Source organism: Panulirus ornatus, chromosome 16, assembly GCF_036320965.1.
Source record: "Panulirus ornatus isolate Po-2019 chromosome 16, ASM3632096v1, whole genome shotgun sequence".
NCBI lineage: Eukaryota > Metazoa > Arthropoda > Malacostraca > Decapoda > Palinuridae > Panulirus > Panulirus ornatus.
Window position 1 is genome coordinate 31,033,781 of NC_092239.1, and position 14,446 is coordinate 31,048,226.

Here is a 14,446-nt window from a genome sequence, read left to right on the forward strand (position 1 = left end):
AAATCCGTTGCATTTCTGGCGTCTTGAAGGGAAGAGGAAAATATTGTATTATATTATGAATATAATGGATAAGATAGTGGAGGTGATGTATATGGAGAGCCAAGTATTTGTTCCCATTAAGAAATGGAAGCTGCGAAGCCTGAGGTTTTGCGACCACCTCATCGGGGTTATGCAGCGAACCCTGGGCGCAGTATATTCACCTCACATCATTGTTGGATTATTTGCTGTTGACACGATTGAGTAGATGCTTCACTTAGCGTGGATGAGACTTCTCACCACCAGATACCGTTAAGTTTATTGAAGTTACGCGGTGCAATTTTCATTGTTTGTAGTACCATTAATTAATGCTTTCAGACGGTTTTTGCTTTTATATATATATATATATATATATATATATATATATATATATATATATATATATATATATATATATATTTTTTTTTTTTTTTTTTTTTCATACTATTCGCCATTTCCCGCGATAGCGAGGTAGCGTTAAGAACAGAGGACTGGGCCTTTGAGGGAATATCCTCACCTGACCCCCTTCTCTCTTCCTTCTTTTGAAAAAAAAAAAAAGAAAAACGAGAGGGGAGGATTTCCAGCCCCCCGCTCCCTTCCCTTTTAGTCGCCTTCTACGACACGCAGGGAATACGTGGGAAGTATTCTTTCTCCCCTATCCCCAGGGATAATATATATATATATATATATATATATATATATATATATATATATATATATATATATATATATATATATATATATATATATTCATAATTGATTGCCGTTTCTCGCGTTAACGAGGTAGTGCCAGAAAACTGACGAAGAATGACATCCACTCACATACGCATATGCGTAAAACCCCAGGAAAATTAAACACCATCCAAGGGCACTTTCGTGTAATAATCATATCGTTAGGGAAGATACAAGAATGAGAGAGAAGACTTAGGACAGTCAGTTGATATACATGGAAAAGACGTATGCTCAAACTTATGCTCCCGTACTTATGAATACTCTCTTTTATCTCCCTTGACTTTATACAATGACACTACATGAATTCCGCTAATCTTCCGGCACCTTAGCATGATTCAGACATGCAATGAAAATCTTAACCAGCAGTCACCCCCTTGCTTAAGAAATTCCATTGAAAGGCCATCCACTCTAGCCGCCTTGCGACATTTCATCTTGCATAAGGCTTTCACCACCTCTTCTCTTCACCAAACCACTATACATGACTCACTTCGCATACCACACCGATCCAAACACCCTACATCTGCCAATCTGTCTTAATGTTAAACACATTTAACAGTTCTTCAATTTACTCGATCCATCTCATCACTACGTTTTATCACTTCCCCTTTTGAACCCCTCATCGATGTTACTATTTGTTCTCTTCGTTTTTTCGCGCATTATTTATTACCTCCATCCAAAACATCTTTTTATTTTCCCTTAGGTTTACTGATACTTGCTCGTCCCTACTCACATTTACCTTTTTTTCAAAACCTGAACGCTTCTCTTTTCTTTCACTAACAACTTCACCTCATTATACCATCACTCACTACCCTTTCTAATTTACCTACCTCTCATCTTTCTCATGCCACATGTACCTTTTGTATATGCCAGCGCTGCTTCTCTTAATACCTCCCATTCCTCACTCAATCTCCTTGCTCATATATCTCACATTTTGCCATTCTACACTCAATCTCTCCTGGTATTTCATCATACAGCTCTTTTCCAAGCTCACTTACTGTCACCACTCACTTCTCACCGATATCGTTTCATTTTCCAAAAGCCTCTATGAATCCTCGCCCTAGTCTCTACAAGATAACGATCAGACATCCCATCAACTGCTCCTCTCAGCACATCTACATCCAAATGTCTCTCCTCTACACTCCTATTAATTGATATGTGATTTAGTAATGCCCGCTGGCCATCTTTCCTGCTCACATACGTATACGTCTGGGAGACCAAACTGGAGATGGATGGATGGAGTGAAAAAGATTTTCAGTGCTCGCAGAGCAAGGCATGCATAGGATTGATGTATTAGAACGATGTGGTATACAGGGGACGACGTGCTGTCATTGGACTGAATCAGAACATGTGAAGCGGCAGGGAAAAACCATGGAAAGGTGTGTAAGGCTTGTTAGTGATGGGGGTGCTGTGGTTTCGTTGCATTTCTCATGAAAGCTAGATAATGGATGTGAGCGAAAACGGATGTGAGAACGGATGATCAAAAGAAAAGAAATGTAAGTTTTGGAGGGAGAAAAAACATGGAACTCTGGAAAATAATAAAGTGATAGAAAACCAAATGAGGATGGTATAAACTAGAAAGTGAATCAAGCTTACAAGTGACGGTTAAGGAAGTGTTTATGGTTGCCAACAAGGACTTCAAGTAATATTCAGAGTAAGGAAACGGGAATGTACCATAGGGCTGGCTATATGGGTGTACATTGAGTAACTGTCAAGATGCTAATGAATCGGTGTAAGACTTGTATGTCAATGATTACAGAAAAAAAAAAGGTTTATATGTAAAGTATGTAGTTATGTCTTGGAACTAATGATAAAGTTACAGAGAGTTGGGTGGTGAAGTTAGAGATGAAGAAAGAGGATTAGCAAAGCGATAGTGGATTACAAATATGTTCATATCAGTTATGTCAATCAGAAAAATTAGTGTGCTCCAAACAATTATTTTGATAAGAGTTTACATGTCATAATTGTGGAATGGGTAAAGGTGCACGATAAGGATTTTTTTTTAGAGGTTATGAAGTGATTTCTCAGATTTTGACTAAATATGTAGATGATTGTTATTTCATGGACCGTGTAGAAAAATATCAGAAAAATATGAATTCTTCAGTGATTTGTGCAGGGTGTGTGTACCAAATCGCTAATATCTCAACTTAGTTTGTGTTAGAATGATATCTGGAATCCTCTTACACCCAATGTATATGATTTGCAGATCTTCCCTCTAGTTTGTGTTAGAATGATATCTGGAATCCTCTTACACCCAATGTATATGATTTGCAGATCTTCCCTCTAGTTTCATAAGAACTAAAGCATCGAGCTACGGTTGATATTTCAAAATATACCTCTACATACTCGCTCTTCGTCTTCACACTTTCTACTCTTTTTCTCAAATAGGAAGTGTTACATTAGTTTTGTCTTTATTTTCCTTGTCATTTCTCTCGGTGCTTAGCTTATATGGGAACTTCTGACCAAAAATAGAACCTCTCATGAATATGTGTATTTTATCATTTCTAAATGTGATTGGCTTGTTAAGCTGGTGATTGTATGTATGGCCCAGGATGAGGTGACTGTGGTCTACTGGCAGACAAGAATGAATGTTTGAAGCACAAAGGAACAAGTTAGCAGAGTATACCTGGGAAAGTATATGAAAGAATGGTGCAAGTTATGTGGTGCTAAAAGTAACTGACAAAGCAGAGAGAATACTTGTGCACCAGTTTTGAAGAATATGTATAAGAGTGATTCAAACGTGACTAATGGATTTGGAAAATGTAAATGATAGGAGTGGTGGATATGCATTATGAAATATGCTAGAAATATTTGGAGTAAGTGGAGTTACTCGAGCTTCTCCCGGAAGATTTAAGGTAGAGGAAGCAGAAAAACTAAAGGAAGGATATTGATGAAGCAAATACATATGCCACATAGTCATATGATGTCGAGGGTTATGACAAAATTTTCACAAAAAAAGAGAGGAGGACCAGAATCACACAAGAAAACATCCCCAGTGGTCCTTAGCTGCAAGCTGCAAAAACTTTTGGTGAACTGACAGAAGGTAATGGGAAAGGGAGAGTTTAAGGAAGTGCAAAGAAAAAAAGAATAGATATTTTCCTTGGAAAAAGGCTTTCAAAGTGACAAGTATCTGAATTGCTGAGGTCGACTATGGACGGAAAAGAAGCACTACGTATATGGTATTAAGGTATCGACTAACTTTTCTGCTCATCCATCAGCTAAAGTACAGAAAGAAAAGGAATTAAATCATTTTTGTCTCGCGATATTTTTATCAGATTTCCTCTCACCATTCGTCGGTGTTATGTGATATCTTGGGAAAAAAAAAAAATCATCCTTTATACCCCTTCCCCCTTTCTCTATTCCATTGGTTTGCTCACCATATGGATGAAACATAGTTTTTTAATTTGATTTGATTTTTTTTTCGTATATCCGAGCCATAATCTGGATTTCTGGTTAGCAAGCAGCCGCCCTCGAGTCCCGTCCTGTTGTTTATATTAGCAGAGCGGAGGGACGGAGTGCGCATGAAACGCAGCAGTCACTGTGGCATTAATCTCAAAAATCAGTAGTAAAGATAACGTTATACAAGGTACAGACCATCTGTCGTCATCACATTCAGAAGTGTGTAGGTATTGTTTAGTATTGTTCTTGAGGATTTAATTAAGATATAAAAAATTTCTGGTTTCTATAATGTTTTGGCATCGCTTGCATGAAGGTTTCGTGGGAGAATTGTCACTAGGTTATGGAAAATACATACCTCTTTGAAATGGGGAATGCGTGAAGTGGTTCAGTAAGAATTTGCAGGCTTATCTGCAGCCGTTTAGATTACTTTGAAATATGCAGTTCTGCCTGTTTATTTTCCGTCGTGAAGGCAAAAGCCACCCCCGTCCTTCTTGAGGTCACACACGAGTGATAATCCTAGAAGTAATGCTCGAGTATCAACAAGGTTGTTATGGCTAAAGTAATCCCATATTTTGCCAGGTCAAAATGCATACCGATATGTCTAATGTTGCATTATTATTTCAGCTGTTTTTTCCCCTTGATATCCTTACCAATAGATAAATTGCATTAGAAATAATAGAATTGGAAAGGTTCAGATCTTTAAGTAAAGCTTATGGACTCCTGATGAAGAGGTAACGTTAAACTTTGAGGTTGAGGACATTTGTTTGATAATACATGCAAATGATTTTAAGTACCACATGCATCTATGAAGTCATGAAGGATAACCTTAAGGGCAGCTTTGTCAAGTGGTTCAGTTAAGTAAAACCCAATCTGCAGAACCTAAACAAAATACCTTTTTGATGCTTGTGATTAAAAACTTGGGAAATGGCTACTGAAGTTGTAGGTGCTGTTTAAAATTAGTTGAGTGTATGGAAATATCAGTGGTGCATGATGTAGGCCATATTAAAGAAGGTGAGTAGTATACCTAGGAAAATTTGTGATAGTTACTGCACTTAACAAAATCACTACAATCTTTGAATATCTTACCTTTGCTATTATGTTAAGATATACCAGTCACACTGATGAAAATGCACAGCCAATGTGGAGTGAGATGGAAACAAATTTGCAACGCAGCAATCCTCAGTTGGAGATGAATATAATGCTGGTATGTTTCTTCTGTTATACCACCTTCAAGGTGAGATTAGTGAAATGTTCATAGGTTCTGTGATATATACTGCCTTGTTAATGTGGGAAACGGCAAATATGTATGAAAAATATAATTACTATTATTAGTTATTTTATCATTGTTATCGTTAATTATTATTATTATTATTATCAGTGTATTTTTTTATAAGTAGGGCTGTTGATTTGATGCTTGAAATGAGGACTTCATAAGGGGAAAATGCTCTGGATGATTTTTATTATATGATATAATAAATAGATTGATAATGGGGAGGGTTATGATGCCTAGGGAAAATGTGGGAATGATTAATATATGAGTTACTTAAATGCTTTCAGAAATCAACATAATCTATGAAAATCTCACATAACTACCTTAGCAACTGAGATTTTTCCATGTTTTTCAATGTTATAGCTGTAATACACTAACAACATTGACTGCTTTTTCCTACATTTTGGTAAGAATGTGTGCTGCTTCTAAATGTAATTGAACTGAGTGACTGAACTCAACTACTAGCTTTTTTTCATATATATTCACCATTTCCTGCATTATCAAGGTAGTGTTAAGCACACAGGACTGATCTTTAGAGGAAATATCCTCACTTGTCCCCCTTACCTGTTCCTTCTTTTAGAATATTAAGAAACAGGAAGGGAGGATTTCCACTCCCCCACTAGCTACCCTTTTAGTTGCCTTCTACGACCTGCAGGGAATATGTGGGAAGTATTCTTTCTCCCCTATCCCCAGGGATGACTACTAGCTAGACCTCATAATACTCAGCAAGCTTCTGCTTCACATGATTACTGTTTGGCCATTAGCAACTTAAGGGTGGGCAGTTTTGATAACTGTTCCTTTCCCTACACCTTCAAGTTTTGAAACTATCTACCACCCCATGTCTTTCCCAGTAACTATGATCTGACACATTTTAAGAAACTTTTTTCACTTCCTCAAAAATTTGTAAATACTTTTCCTTGTCCCTTTTTTTCCTTTCATGATTTTTTTTATATTTCAGTTAAGGCCCAACCTGGATGTGGACTTTTGTCCATGACGAGCCTCAATAAAATGAAGAGACAAGAGAGATTGATACATGAGAAGATAGCATTCATGTATTTAGATAATTGAAAATAAGATAGTTGTTGGCACATAAGATTATAGCATTCATGTATTTTAGATAACAATTGAAAATAAGATAGTTATTGGCAGTTTGGAAGTTTTAGATGAGGCTTTCATAGGTCCTTATTTTAGCTGAGATAGCAGGGGCAGCTGAGGCTTTAATAAATGCTATATATATATATATATATATATATATATATATATATATATATATATATTTTTTTTTTTTTTTTTTTTTTTTTTTTTTCTCGGTCTCCCGCGTTTGCGAGGTAGCGCAAGGAAACAGACGAAAGAAATGGCCCAACCCACCCCCATACACATGTATATACATACGTCCACACACGCAAATATACATACCTACACAGCTTTCCATGGTTTACCCCAGACGCTTCACATGCCTTGATTCAATCCACTGACAGCACGTCAACCCCGGTATACCACATCGCTCCAATTCACTCTATTCCTTGCCCTCCTTTCACCCTCCTGCATGTTCAGGCCCCGATCACACAAAATCTTTTTCACTCCATCTTTCCACCTCCAATTTGGTCTCCCTCTTCTCCTCGTTCCCTCCACCTCCGACACATATATCCTCTTGGTCAATCTTTCCTCACTCATTCTCTCCATGTGCCCAAACCATTTCAAAACACCCTCTTCTGCTCTCTCAACCACGCTCTTTTTATTTCCACACATCTCTCTTACCCTTACGTTACTTACTCGATCAAACCACCTCACACCACACATTGTCCTCAAACATCGCATTTCCAGCACATCCATCCTCCTGCGCACAACTCTATCCATAGCCCACGCCTCGCAACCATACAACATTGTTGGAACCACTATTCCTTCAAACATACCCATTTTTGCTTTCTGAGATAATGTTCTCGACTTCCACACATTCTTCAAGGCTCCCAGAATTTTCGCCCCCTCCCCCACCCTATGATCCACTTCCGCTTCCATGGTTCCATCCGCTGCCAGATCCACTCCCAGATATCTAAAACACTTCACTTCCTCCAGTTTTTCTCCATTCAAACTCACCTCCCAATTGACTTGACCCTCAACCCTACTGTACCTAATAACCTTGCTCTTATTCACATTTACTCTTAACTTTCTTCTTTCACACACTTTACCAAACTCAGTCACCAGCTTCTGCAGTTTCTCACATGAATCAGCCACCAGCACTGTATCATCAGCGAACAACAACTGACTCACTTCCCAAGCTCTCTCATCCCCAACAGACTTCATACTTGCCCCTCTTTCCAAAACTCTTGCATTCACCTCCCTAACAACCCCATCCATAAACAAATTAAACAACCATGGAGACATCACACACCCCTGCCGCAAACCTACATTCACTGAGAACCAATCACTTTCCTCTCTTCCTACATGTACACATGCCTTACATCCTCGATAAAAACTTTTCAGAGATATATTTATATATATCTCTGGGGATAGGGGAGAAAGAATGCTTCCCACGCATTCCTCACGTGTCGTAGAAGGCGACTAAAGGGGACGGGAGGGGGGCTGGAAACCCTTCCCTCCTTGTATTTTAACTTTCTAAAAGGGGAAACAGAAGAAGGAGTCATGCGGGGAGTGCTCATCCTCCTCGAAGGCTCAGATTGGGGTGTCTAAATGTGTGTGGATGTAACCAAGATGAGAAAAAAGGAGAGATACGTAGTATGTTTGAGGAAAGGAACCTGGATGTTTTGGCTCTGAGTGAAACGAAGCTCAAGGGTAAAGGGGAAGAGTGGTTTGGTAATGTCTTGGGAGTAAAGTCAGGGGTTAGTGAGAGGACAAGAGCAAGGGAAGGAGTAGCACTACTCCTGAAACAGGAGTGGTGGGAGCATGTGATAGAGTGTGAGAAAGTAAACTCTAGATTGATATGGGTAAAACTGAAAGTAAATGGAGAGAGATTGGTGATTATTGGTGCATATGCACCTGGGCATAAGAAGAAAGATCATGAGAGGCAAGTGTTTTGGTAGCAGCTGAATGAATGTGTTAGTAGTTTTGATGCACAAGACCAGGTTATAGTGATGGGTGATTTGAATGCAAGGGTAAGTAATGTGGCAGTTGAGGGAATAATTGGTATACATGGGGTGTTCAGTGTTGTAAATGGAAATGGTGAAGAGTTTTTAGATTTATGTGCTGAAAAAGGACTGGTGATTGGGAATACCTGGTTTAAAAAGCGAGATATACATAAGTATACATATGTAAGTAGGAGAGATGGCCAGAGAGCGTTATTGGATTATGTGTTAATTGATAGGCGCATGAAAGAGAGACTTTTGGATGTTAATGTGCTGAGAGGTGCAACTGGAGGGATGTCTGATCATTATCTTGTGGAGGCGAAGGTGAAGATTTGTAGAGGTTTTCAGAAAAGAAGAGAGAATGTTGGGATGAAAAGAGTGGTGAGAGTAAGTGAGCTTGGGAAGGAGACTTGTGTGAGGAAGTACCAGGAGAGACTGAGTACAGAATGGAAAAATGTTAGAACAAAGGAGGTAGGGGAAGTGGGGGAGGAATGGGATGTGTTTAAGGAAGCAGTGATGGCTTGCGCAAAAGATGCTTGTGGCATGAGAAGCGTGGGAGGTGGGCAGATTAGAAAGGGTGGTGAGTGGTGGGATGCAGAAGTAAGAGTATTAGTGAAAAAGAAGAGAGAGGCATTTGGACGATTTTTGCAGGGAAATAATGCAAATGACTGGGAGATGTATAAAAGAAAGAGGCAGGAAGTCAAGAGAAAGGTGCAAGAGGTGAAAAAGAGGGCAAATGAGAGTTGGGGTGAGAGAGTATCATTAGATTTTAGGGAGTGATGTTCAGAAGTGGTAGAGGATGTGTGGATCAGGTGTTTGCTTTGAAGAATGTATGTGAGAAATACTTAGAAAAGCAAATGGATTTGTATGTAGCATTTATGGATCTAGAGAAGGCATATGATAAGAGTTGATAGAGATGCTCTGTGGAAGGTACTAAGAATATATGGTGTGGGAGGCAAGTTGTTAGAAGCAGTAAAAAGTTTTTATCGAGGATGTAAGGCATGTGTATGTGTAGGAAGAGAGGAAAGTGATTGGTTCTCAGTGAATGTAGGTTTGCGGCAGGGGTGTGTGATGTCTCCATGGTTGTTTAATTTGTTTATGGATGGGGTTGTTAGGGAGGTGAATGCAAGAGTTTCGGAAAGAGGCGCAAGTATGCAGTCTGTTGGGGATGAGAGAGCTTGGTAAGTGAGTCAGTTGTTGTTCGCTGATGATACACGCTATTGGCTGTTTCATGTGAGAAACTGCAGAAGCTGGTGACTGAGTTTGGTGAATTGTGTGAAAGAAGAAAGTTAAGAGTAAATGTGAATAAGAGCAAGGTTATTAGGTACAGTAGGGTTGAGGGTCAAGTCAATTGGGAGGTAAGTTTGAATGGAGAAAAACTGGAGGAAGTAAAGTGTTTTAGATATGTGGGAGTGGATCTGGCAGCATATAGAACCATGGAAGTGGAAGTGAATCATAGGGTGGGGGATGGGGCGAAAATCCTGGGAACGTTGAAGAGTGTGTGGAAGTCGAGAACATTATCTCGGAAAGCAAAAATGGATATGTTCGAAGGAATAGTGGTTCCAACAATGTTGTATGGTTGTGAGGCGCGGGCTATGGATAGAGTTGTGCGCAGGAGGATGGATGTGCTGGAAATGAGATGTTTGAGGACAATATGTGGTGTGAGGTGGTTTGATCGTGTAAGTAACATAAGGGTAAGAGAGATGTGTGGAAATAAGAAGAGCGTGGTTGAGAGAGCAGAAGAGGGTGTTTTGAAATGGTTTGGGCACATGGAAAGAATGAGTGAGGAAAGATTGACCAAGAGGATATATGTGTTGGAGGTGGAGGGAATGAGGAGAAGTAGGATACCAAATTGGAGGTGGAAAGATGGAGTGAAAAAGATTTTGAGTGATCGGGGCCTGAACATGCAGGAGGGTGAAAGGAGGGCAAGGAATAGAGTGAATTGGATCGATGTGGTATACTAGGGTCGACGTGCTGTCAATGGATTGAATCAGGGCATGTGAAGCATCTGGGGTAAACCATGGAAAGTTGTGTGGGCCCTGGATGTGGAAAGGGAGCTGTGGTTTCGGGCATTATTGCATGACAGCTAGAGACTGAGTGTGAACGAATGGGGCCTTTGTTGTCTTTTCCTAGTGTTACCTCGCACACATGAGGGGGGAGGAGGGATGTTATTCCATGTTTGGTGAGGTGGGGATGGGAATGAATAAAGGCAGACAGTGTGAATTGTGTGCATGTGTATATATGTATATGTCTGTTTGTGTATATATATGTGTACACTGAGATGTATGGGTATGTATATTTGCGTGTGTGGACGTGTATGTATATACATGTGTATGGGGGTGGGTTGGGCCATTTCTTTCGTCTGTTTCCTTGCGCTACCTCGCAGGCGCGGGAGACAGTGACAAAGCAAAATAAATAAATGAATAAATAAAAAAGATGTTTTGTAAGGAGGTAAATAAAGTGTGTAAGGCAAGGGAACAAATGGGAACTTCAGTGAAGGGGGCTAATGGGAAGGTGATAACAAGTAGTGGTGATGTGAGAAGGAGATGGAGTGAGTATTTTGAAGGTTTGTTGAATGTGTTTGATGTTAGAGTGGCAGATATTGGGTGTTTTGGTTGAGGTGGTGTGCAGAGTGAGAGGGTTAGGGAAAATGATTTGGTAAACAGAGAAGAGGTAGTAAAAGCTCTGCAGAAGATGAAAGCCGGCAAGGCAGCGGGTTTGGATGGTATTGCAGTGGAATTTATTAAAAAGGGGATGACTGTATTGTTGACTGGTTGGTAAGGTTATTTAATGTATGTATGACTCATGGTGAGGTACCTGAGGATTGATGGAATGCTTGCATAGTGCCATTGTACAAAGGCAAAGGGGATAAAGGTGAGTGCTCAAGTTACAGAGGTATAAGTTTGTTGAGTATTCCTGGGAAATTGTATGGGAGGGTATTGATTGAGAGGGTGAAGGCATGTACAGAGTATCAGATTGGGGAAGAGCAGTGTGGTTTCAGAAGTGGTAGAGGATGTGTGGATCAGGTGTTTGCTTTGAAGAATGTCTGTGGGAAATACTTAGAAAAGCAAATGGATTTGTATGTAGCATTTATGGATCTGGAGAAGGCATATGATAAAGTTGATAGAGATGCTATGTGGAAGGTATTAAGTATATATGGTGTGGGAGGCAAGTTGTTAGAAGCAGTGAAAAGTTTTTATCGAGGATGTAAGGCATGTGTACAGTAGGAAGAGAGGAAAGTGATTGGTTCTCAGTGAATGTAGGTTTGCGGCAGGGGTGCGTGATGTCTGCATTGTTGTTTAATTTGTTTATGGATTGGGTTGTTAGGGAGGTGAATGCAAGAGTTTTGGAAAGAGGGGCAAGTATGCAGTCTGTTGTGGATGAGAGAGCGTGGGAAGTGAGTCAGTTGTTGTTTGCTGATATAGCACTGGCTGCTGATTCGGGTGAGAAACTGCAGGTGGTGGTGACTGAGTTTGGTAAAGTGTGTGAAAGAAGAAAGCTGAGAGTAAATGTGAATAAGAGCATGGTTATTAGGTACAGTAGGGTCGAGGGATAAGTCAATTGGGAGGTAAGTTTGAATGGAGAAAAACTGGAGGAAGTGAAGTCTTTTAGATATCTGGGAGTGGATTTGGCAGTGGATGGAACCATGGAAGCGGAAGTGGGTATGTTTGAAGGAATAGTGGTTCCGACAATGTCATATGGTTGCGAGGTGTGGGCTGTAGAGTTGTGTGGAGGAGGGTGGATGTGCTGGAAATGAGATGTTTGAGGACAATATTTGGTGTGAGGTGGTTTGATCGAGTAAGTAATAATAGGGTAAGAGATATGTGTGGTGGAAAAAAGAGTGTGGTTGAGAGAGCAGAAGAGGGTATTTTGAAATGGTTTGGTCACATGGAAAGAATGAGTGAGGAAAGATTAACAGAGGATATATGTGTCAGAGATGGAGGGAACAAGGAGAAGTGGGAGACCAAATTGGAGGTGGAAAGATGGAGTGAAAAAGATTTTGAGTGATCGGGGCATGAATATGCAGAAGGGTGAAAGGTGGGCAAGGAATAGAGTGAATTATTACAATGTGGTATACCAGGGTTGACATGCTGTCAATGGATTGAACCAGGGCATGTGAAGCATCTGGGGTAAACCATGGAAAGTTCTGTGGGGCCTGGATGTGGAAAGGGAACTGTGGTTTTGGTGCTTTATGCATGACAGCTAGAGACTGAGCATGAACGAATGTGGCCTTTATTGTCTTTTTCTAGTGCTACCTCACGCACATGCGGGGTGTGTGTGTGTGTGTGTGTGTGTGTGTGTGTGTGTGTCAGTTCATGTGTGGCAGGGTGGCGACGGGAATGAATAAGGGCAGACTATGAGTTATGTACATGTGTATATATGTATATGTCTGTGTGTGTATAGGTATGTATATGTGCGTGTGTGGACATGTATGTATATAAATGTGTATGTGAGTGGGTTGGGCCATTCTTTTGTCTGTTTCCTTGCGCTACCTCGCTAACGTGGGAGACAGCGACAAAGTATGATAACTAGAATATAAATGAATATATTATTATTATTATTATTATTATTATTATTATTATTATTATTATTATTATTATTACTATTATTATACTTTGTCGCTGTCTCAACGTATACATACATATACACACACAGACATATAGATATATACACAGACGCTTCACATGCCCTGGTTCAATCCATTGACAGCACATCGACCCTGGTATACCACATCGTTCCAATTCATTCTGTTCCTTGCACGCCTTTCACCCTCCTGCATGTTCAGGTCCCAATCACTTAGAGCCTTTTTCACTCCATCTTTCCACCTCTAATTTGGTCTCCCACTTCTCCTCGTCCCCTCCACCTGTGCCACATATATTCTCTTTGTCAATCTTTCCTCACTCATTTTCTCCATGTGACCAGACCATTTCAATACACACTCTTCTGCTCTCTCAACCACACACTTTTTATTCCCACACATTTCTCTTACCCTTTCATTACTTACTCAATCAAAACACCTCACACCAAATATTGTCCTCAAACATCTCATTTCCAACACATCCACCCTTCTCCATACAACCCTATTTATGGTCCACGCCTCGCAACCATGTAACATTGTTGCAACCACTATTCTTTCAAACATACCCATTTTTGCTCTCCGGGATAATGTTCTCACCTTCCACACATTCTTCAACACTCCCAGAACATTCACCCGCTTCCCCACCCCATGACTCAGTTTTGCTCTCTGAGATAATGTGTGTGTGTGTGTGTGTGTATATGTGTGTGTATGGGCATTTATGTATATATATATATATATATATATATATGTATGTGAGTGGATGGGCCGTTCTTCATCTGTTTCCTGGTGCTACCTTCTTTATGTGGAAAACGGTGATCAAGGTGCCCATTTTATCGACCAAACTCCAAGTGTGCATGAACAGCTGGGTTGACTGTGGACTGACTACTGCACCCAGGATTTGAACCTATGCACTTAACCCTGGGCAGCCCATGAATGTGTCACAGTCAGGAGCGCTAATTGCTAAACCATAGGAATCTGTATTCCTCATGATATAGGTTCAAGTGACGTGGAGTCTCTGAGAGATGTCTGACAAACGGCACAGTCTATCCTAGGTTCACATTTTTTATTGCTTTATGATAGTAAGTTTTGCTAAATATATAGGCAATGCCGCAAGTGTCTGCTTTTTGTGCAGCTTGCTGACAAACTTGGAAACATGCTTGTTCAGTTTTGGATGATATTATGATGGAATGAAGACTGGAAACATGCTTATTTTGTGTTATTTGATGCCATGATGGAATGAAGATGGGAAACATGCTTGTTCTGTTTTAGATTATGTTACGTTGGAATGAAGGCTGTATAAGGTAGGGATGAAGTGGAGAATTTCTGGAGAAATTTGAATGACTGTAGAAATGAATGCAAGGGTGGGATGTGATG

At 40.1% G+C, this 14,446-nt stretch overlaps 1 protein-coding gene across 5 annotated transcripts in view; it reads left to right on the plus strand.

Moving 5' to 3' along the window:
* Window positions 1–4,214: 4,214 nt before the first annotated feature.
* ncm (pre-mRNA-splicing factor nucampholin) overlaps window positions 4,215–14,446 on the plus strand; it is a 56,247-nt gene continuing 46,015 nt past the window's right edge. For 2 of the 5 annotated variants that reach the window (XM_071671465.1, XM_071671460.1), the window contains exon 1: window positions 4,215–4,366. The gene's annotated coding sequence lies outside the window, so the exon portion shown is untranslated. Of the gene's footprint in view, window positions 4,367–4,458; window positions 4,532–4,551; window positions 4,688–14,446 lie in introns of those variants that run through there. The other 3 variants (XM_071671464.1, XM_071671463.1, XM_071671461.1) reach the window with 3 other exon arrangements.